We start from the raw sequence: 8,595 nt of genomic DNA, 5'->3' as shown, positions 1-8,595 counted from the left end.
ACGTTTCGGAAAGGGGCGGAGTTCCTGTTGTGAAGCGTGCGGGCTGACTTTAGCCGTCCTTGGGCTCTCACCTTAGATAGGACCCTGAGCTAAGTGACCGTCTCAGGGGCGGGGGTTAGGGAAGTAGTGGAGTCGGGAAGCACCACTGACGGTGACCTTGGGAAAGTCAGGAGCCTTCTCTAGACTCAAAACACGGTTTTTCCTTCGCAGTAGTGTAATTGGAAGCTTACAGGCAGTTCCTGATGTCAGGAATCCGGACAATCTATATCACTTAAAACTGTACAATGTAAGAAACTAATGTAACCCAGTCATTTAACAGATGTGTGCCAGGCATTGAGGAAACAAAACATAATTAAGACTTAGGACCTCCCTTTATTTTATTATTTTTTCTAAAGTAGTCCCCACGCCCAGTGTGGGCTTGAACTCAACGACCCTGAGATCAGGAGTCGGATGGTCTACGGACTGAGCTACGCAGGTGCCTCAGGACCTCCCTTTTAAAGACAGAAAACAATGCAGTAAAGTGTGATGGATCCTGATTAGTACAGGGTAAAGTGGGTGCAGAAAGGAGGAGGGGATAAATTTGAATCACCTAGAGATGTAGGGGAATTGTCTCAAAGTGGAGGACATGGATATACCTGTTGTGAAACCGAGTAGAAATTCCTAGGGTAAAGTAGGAAGACTATTCCAAGCGCACGTTGGCATGACCGTCTGTTCCTTTTGTTTAACTGTAGGTGAGGAAGGTTGGAGGTGAAGGAAAAAAAGAGAAGGGGTAAAGAGATTAGCAGGAGCCAGATCTCAGGGCTTTGGATGAAGTGGAGAGTGGGCTAAGGTAGGTGTGTGGAAATGTTCCTTGAGTATGGAAATCAGAAAAACCAGGGCATCCTTTTGTGTAGTATTGATTTTATTCAAAGCTATTTGGGGGTGGGTTGGAGAGACCCTTAATCTATTAGAACAAACATGGCTATATAGAGTTCATCATGGCCCTACCTCCCCAGACTTTCTCTCACCAGCTCCTATAGGTTCTCATCTTTCTACATGATTGTGAAAAAGTTTCATTTGGCATGTTAGAGCTATCAAAGAATTAAAAGAGAAAACAGGAAGAGAAGGTTAAGTTTGGGGTGCCTATGGTAATCTTGCCGAATAATTAGAGGGAAAGAACCTGAGAAAACAGCAATATGTATGGAGCAGATAGAGAAAAATGAAACAGCAAAGGAAGCAGCAGAGGAATAAGGCCAAAGACCATGAGGTGAAGAATCAGGAAAGAGAGGGGCACCTGGGTGGTTGAGTTAAGCAGCCGACTCTTGATTTCAGCTCAGGTCATGATATCAGGGTCCTGGGATCAAGCCCCACATCGGATCGGTGCTCAGCCAGGGAGTCTGCTTGTGGATTCTCTCTCCTCCCTCTGCCCCTCCCTCCTCTGCTCAAGCTCACTCTATCTCTAAAATGAAACAAATCTTAAAAAAAAAAAAGAGGGGCACCTGGGTGGCACAGTTGGTTGGGCATCCAACTCTTGATTTCAGCTCAGGTCCTGGAGTCAGTCTTGCGACCAAGCCCCGTGTCAGGCTCCGCACTCAGCGGGGAGTCTGCTGGAGATTCTTTCTCTCCCTCTCCCCCTTCCCCCTCCCCCGGCTCTCTTTCTAATAAATCTTAAAAAAACAAAACAAAAAACAGGAAAGAGAATGTTAAGGAGAAAGTGGTCAACAGCATCAATCACATAAATATCCTATAAAATAAGGGCTGGGCGTACCTGGGTGGCTCAGTCGTTAAGCATCTGCCTTTGGCTCAGGTCATGGTCCCAGAGTCGTGGGATGGAGCCCCACGTCAGGCTCTCTGCTGGCGGGAAGCCTGCTTCTCCCTCTCCCACTCCCCCTGCTTGTGTTCCCTCTGTCGCTGTGTCTCTGTCAAATAACTAAAAATCTTAAAAAAAAATAATAAGGGCTGAAAAGTTTGGCAACTAGGAATTCATTCCATGGCAAAGGTGGGTCAAAGATAATTTCAATGGGCTGCATCGTAAGACACGATACACATTTTTGATGTATGATCCATGTGCTTTCCATTACGCTGGGCAGCATCCCAGTTTTTAGGGTCCTATATATTTTACTAGCCTCCCTCAATTATTAGAGTTGAAGTTTCTGCAGATAGGCCAAGACGCCCCTCAGAGTATTTATTGTCACTGGAGCCAGAGTGTCTAGGTTAAAATCGGTTTTGCTACTTACTAGATGTCATTGGGAAGTTAAATTGTTACTTTCCTCATCTATAAAAGAGATAATAAAATGGGAATAATCTCATAGGGTTGTTTTGAGACTTAAGATTAATAATAATGAAAGAAGTATTTAGAACAATCCCTGGCACATAATTAGTATTTTTGCTTACTGTTGACTTAGTGTTAAGATCCTTTGGTTTTGTATCACCAACTTTGGTCTTGGCAAAATTTTATTAACCATCAAACATTTATTGGTACACTAACTAAACCCAGGTGTCAAAGATTTTCATAAATTCCAGGCTCATTACCTCTTGAAATGTATCACACATTTCTTTGTCCTCTTAGCAGATTATCAAGTAATTTAACTTTTTCTTGGACATTTGGGTTATCATTAAACATCTTTGAATCACATTCCAATTCTAAATACTTTGTGTTATTAAGGTAGATGAGCTGTTTCTCCATTATGCTCAATTCTGTGAACTTATTTTTGCTGTCAGTGATTGCCCTCAGCAACTTTATGTCCTATTCTGAAATTAGAGAATCTGCTAAATTTGTAAATACTACTAAAATAAAAGTAAACAAACTTGATTAGCTTGGAATGAGGTAGGCCTTTCTGAACAAACAGTGTCATCTATTTTAGAGTTCTGATATGCTTTGGTCCTATTTCATGTTTCTTGATTCCCAGATAGCCCAAGGTAAATATTTTACGTGAAATACAAGCTACTTTTCATGGGACAGTAGTAACCACAAAGACCAAATCTGGCTTCTTACCTGAAATTAATTCCAAATGACTGCATAATTTATGACTGAAAACCTTACTCATTGTAAGGTCAAAATTGGATTTTCTAACTCCTTATTTTACTGCTTTCCACAGTGGCCATGCCCCACATTCTTCCAGTACTTTGGTATTGACTATAATGTCTTTGTCTCTACATTTCTTACTATCATTTTGGGTGATTTCAAATTCATGAAAATAACCCATTCAATACTATAGTTTCAGAGTTCTTTAACTTCTTAATTCCAATTAGTTTTACATTCACATTTCACTTAAGCATGTTAACTCCTCAGTCATTCCCAAATTTTATCCTTAAAAGTTCTATCTCAGAAATCCAATATTCTCTTGTAAGACAATTTTGGTTTTTGTTTCTTTACACAATACATGAATATATTCTAGATACACAGGATAAGAATAAATCCTTTCACCAGTACCACTACCCCAAAGTCTCACTCCTCAGAAATAACCACTAAAAGTTTTATTTATACCCCATTCACTTTTTAAGATTTTATTTGACAGAGAGAGAGACAGAGAGGGAACACAAGCAGGGGGAGTGGGAGAGGGAGAAGGAGGCTTCCCGCAGAGCAGGGAGCCCGATGTGGGGCTTGATCCCAGGACCCTGGGATTATGACCTGAGCCGAAGGCAGATGCCCAATGACTGAGCCACCCAGGCGCCCCCCGCCCGATTCACTTTCTATCCATTCCATATACAGAGACCATATATATGCCCCTGCACCTTTTTTAAACCTCAGTGGAAGCATACTACAGAAAACTTAAGTTTTCTTTTTTCCAAATTTATTTTTTTTTAGTAATCACAACATCCAACATGGGGCTCGAACTTACAACCCCAAGACTGAGTCACATGCTCTCCCGACTCAAGCCAGCCAGGCGCCCTAGTACATTTACTTTATTGATGATGACTGTATGTTATGCCCTAAGAGCATGTAATTTATTTTTTTTAAAGACTTTGACAGAGAGAGCACAAGCAGAGGGAATGAGAGAGGGAGAAGCAGTCTCCCCGCTGAGTAGAGAGCCCAATGCGGGGCTCGATCCCAGGACCCTGGGTTAATGACCCGAGCCAAAGGCAGATGTTCAACCAACTGAGCCACCCAGGCACCCCAAGAATCCAAGAATGTGTAATTTATTTGACCCCATTAAAGGTCCATTTGGATTGTTTCAAATGGCTGTTACATGCAATAATGAATAAAAAAAAATCTTGTACACATATTTGTGTACACTAATACTTCTTTCATAGACTCCAAGAAATGTTGGCTTAAATTGTTCATTTAAACGAGATTCTGCTGAATGGTCTAAAACCATCTTGCTAATTTACCAGGTTCCCAGAATCCTTACCAAAATTTTTAAAAATGTGGCTAATCGGGGCGCCTGGGTGGCTCAGTTGGTTAAGTGACTGCCTTCGGCTCAGGTCATGATCCTGGAGTCCCAGGATCGAGTCCCGCATCGGGCTGCCTGCTCAGCAGGGAGCCTGCTTCTCCCTCTGACCCTCCCCCCTCTCATGCTCGCTCGCTCTCTCTCATTCTCTCTCAAATAAATAAAATCTTAAAAAAAAATGTGGCTAATATTACATGAATGAAATTACTTCACGGATTGAATTTGCATTTCCCTGATTTCTACTAAGCTGGAACTTTCATGTTTATTGGCCAGTTATATTTCTTCAGATTACCTGTTCCTATCTTTTGCCCATTATTTTTCCTCTTGGCTTGTCACGATTAAGTGCTCTTCAAATACTTTTTAATGTTGTTATATATTTTTTAGTACATTACTTATCCTTTAACCTAATAGCATTTTTTTTTTTTTTTTACTCCATGCCCTGCATGGAGCCCAGCCCTGGGCTTGAACTTGTGACCCTGAGATCAAGACCTGAGCTGAGATCAAGAATTGGATGCTCAGGGCGCCTGGGTGGCTCAGTCAGTTAAGCGTCTGCCTTCAGCTCAGGTCATGATCCCCAGGTCCTGGGATCAAGCCCTGCATTGGGCTCCCTGCTCAGTGGGGAGTCTCCTTCTCCCTCTCCCTCTGCCCCTCCCGCCCCGCTCGTGCTCACTCTCTCTCAAATACTTTATATATAAAAAAAAGTTGGATGCTCAACCGACTGAGCCGCCGAAGTGCCCCCTAATAGCATTTTTTTACCTGTTATTTTTTTTAAGACTTAAGTATTACTACACCCAATGTGAGGCTCAAACTTACAACTCTGAGATCAAGAGTCACATGCTCTACCAACTGAGCCAGCCAGGTGCCCTGACCTGTTAATGTTTGTCAGATTCATTAACTTTTCCTTTGTAGCTTCTAGATTTTATGACAGGAAGGAATTCCCCATAGCATTAGGTAAGAATTTGATTAATAAATTGTTTCAATGAATGGGCCAGGAACAATCTGCATCAGAATCACCTAAATCTACTCTAGCCATTATGATAACCACTAGCCACATGGGGTTAAATTTAGAAAAATTAAGGGCGCCTGGGTGGCTCAGTCATTAAGCAAGCGTCTGCCTTCGGCTCAGGTCATGATCCTGGGGTCCTGGGATCGAGCCCCACATCAGGCTCCCTGCTCCGCAGGAAGCCTGCTTCTCCCTCTCTCACTCCCCCTGCTTGTGTTCCCTCTCTCGCTGTGTCTCTCTCTGTCAAATAAATAAATCTTTAACAAATAAAAAAAATAAATTTAGAAAAATTAAGTAAAACTTCAGTATGCCAGTCACATTAGCCACATGTCAGATTCTCAGTAACTATGTGGCTAGTGGCTACTCAGACAATAAAGATGTAGAACATTTCCTTCGTCAAAAAGTCACACTGGACTGAGCTGATCTGCAGCACAGATTCAGAATCTGCATTTTAGATCTAAAACAGTCATTCTCAAGCGTAAGAGGTCTTAAAACAGATCACTAGCCTCTACCCTCCCATTTCTGACCCAGTAGGCTCATTTGGGGGCCTAGAATTTGTATTTTTTTTTTTTTTTAGGATTTTGAGAGAGAGAATACAAGCGGCAGGGGGGCAGAGGGAGAGGGACAAGCAGACACCCCACTGAGCAGGGAACCTGATGCAGGGCTTGATCCCATGACCCCGAGATCATGGCCTGAGGCACTTAACCAATTGAGCCACCCAGACACCGCCAAAATTTGTATTTGTAACAAGTTCCTAGGGGAGATGGATGCTAAGTCCAAAGACTACACTTCAGAAATCACTTATCTCAAGTATCAGTTAAGTGAAAATTCCTGGTCCCTGCATAGACCTACTAAAGCCTATCTAGCATTGGGACCTAGGAATCCACATTATCACAAAGCCCCGTAATTATATGTCAAGAACCACTGGGTTCAAGATGAACCACAGGGATACAGAAAGAAGGATCAAACTAGAGCTGTGGGGCTTAACTAGTTTTGAGAAGAAAGAAGGAACAATGGTTGGGGTGCCTGGCTGGCTCAGTCAGTTGGGTGTGCAACTCTTGATCTCAGGGTTGTGAGTTCAAGTTCCACGTTGGGTGCAGAGATTACTTAAAAATAAAATCTTGGGGGGCGCCTGGGTGGCTCAGTAGGTTAAGCGACTGCCTTTGGCTCAGGTCATGATCCTGGAGTCCCGGGATCGAGTCCCACATTGGGCTCCCTGCTCGGCAGGGAGTCTGCTTCTCCCTCTGACCCTCCTCCCTCTCATGCTCTCTGTCTCTCATTCTGTCTCAAATAAATAAATAAAATCTTTAAAAAATAAATAAAAAATAAAATAAAATCTTGGGGGCGCCTGTGTGGCTCAGTTGTTAAGCATCTGCCTTCGGCTCAGGTCATGATCCCAGGGTCCTGGGATCGAGCCCCGCGTCAGGCTCCCTGCTCAGCGAGAAGCCGGCTTCTCCCTCTCCCACCCCCCTGCTTGTGTTCCCTCTTCCGCTGTGTCTCTGTCAAATAAAAAATCTTAAGAAAAAATAAAATAATCTTGGGGCGCCCAAGTGACACAGTTGGTTGAACATCCAACTCTTGGTTTTGGCTCGGGTCATGATCTCGGGTTCGTGAGTTCAAGCCCTGTGTCTGGCTTCGCAGCTGAGCTCGGAGTCTGCTTTAGATTCTCTCTCCCTCTCTCTTTGCCCCTCCCACTCGTTCTCTCTCAAATAAATCTTAATAAAGTATTTTTAAAAAGAACAATGGTTGAGGGACAAATATACTCAACAAGGCTGTTATCGTTGTAGTGGAAGAAGCTTTAGTTCTCTCACTTCTGAACTTGTGATAATTTCAACACATAGCCATGGAAATGGGATGCTAAATGGAGTATGGAAATGAAAATCACTGGATTTGAGGCTAAAAAAATTTAGGTTAAAGTTCTGGATAGGTTCTTCACATAAACAATGAAATTATCCAGACTGAAAACAGAACTTGTAAACAAGTGACATGATTTGGTTTTCACTTTAGAAAACACTGCTAAGAGCAAAGAAGACTGGCAGTATCTTAAATGAATTGTCATCATACCCTATTTGACCAGCTATGTATCTCTGGAAATCTTTCTCCAGGTCCCACTGCCAGTGCGTAAGTCTACTTTTATTTATTTAAGATTTTATTTATTTGACAGAGAGAGAGACAGCGAGAGAGGGAACACAAGTAGGGGGAGTGGGAAAGGGAGAAGCAGGCTTCCAGCCAAGCAGGGAGACCGATGCGGGGCTTGATCCCAGGACCCTGAGATCATGACCAGAGCTGAAGGCAGTCGTTTAACCAACTGAGCCACCCAGGTGCCCCAGTTTACCTTCATTTTTAACATTTGAATTACCGCATTACCTTGTTTCCTTATCTCTAGACCCACTCACAAAACATTACCCATGCTATTTGAAATATATTCATTCAACAATTATTTACTGAGCTTATACCACATGTCAGGTGCTGTCCTAACAAGTGGAGATTCAGTGGTGATATACAATGTCCCTCACTCTTCTGGGAGAAACAGACCTCCAACAATAAGCAAGTGTGGTTAATGTCTAAATTTCAGATCTACAGGCCTGAAAAGCATAAAGTAGGATAAAATAACTTAGGGAGATAGAGCAGGCCTCAGACAAGGTGTTTGCCTCCCCTTTTTTTACTGGCCTTTATGTTCTCATGCTTATTAGTATAACGCTTGGTGAGCCATCAGTAACAGCAGCATTATTTGAGATTAGCATACAGATTAAGTTCATTATCACTTGTTTCTTATCAAAAGAATTCCCACCAATTAAAACCAGCTCAAACTAAATTGGTAGATAAAACCTTCATGCAATTATAGCAACTAACTGCCTTCCTTCCCTTCCTTGGAGGTGACTTTACAGTTTAGGAGGTTGCATATAAGCACCTTTATCACCACGTATCAAATGGACAAACTATGAGAACAGATGCTATTCAAACTTAAAATTTACTCAAGTGATCCTCTCTCCAGTAATTCTCTTTAAAGCAATAATTACAATTCAGATTTGAGATAACAAGGACAAATATTTCTCAAGTTCTGGGCTACTGATGCCATACACAAGGCTTGGTACCTGACTCAGCAGTAAGGGTTAATAAAATCCTATTCAAGTGTTTGAACACAAGATAAATTTAATTAAATTTAGAAAATCTTAGGAGACACAGGATTCAATCAGAAATCCATCAAGCTATACTTTATTG

This window comes from Mirounga angustirostris, unplaced genomic scaffold (assembly GCF_029215605.1).
Source record: "Mirounga angustirostris isolate CCGP_5_RB_7025 unplaced genomic scaffold, mMirAng1.0.hap1 SCAF_5, whole genome shotgun sequence".
NCBI classification, from domain to species: domain Eukaryota; kingdom Metazoa; phylum Chordata; class Mammalia; order Carnivora; family Phocidae; genus Mirounga; species Mirounga angustirostris.
This window is presented reverse-complemented; position numbering follows the sequence as displayed.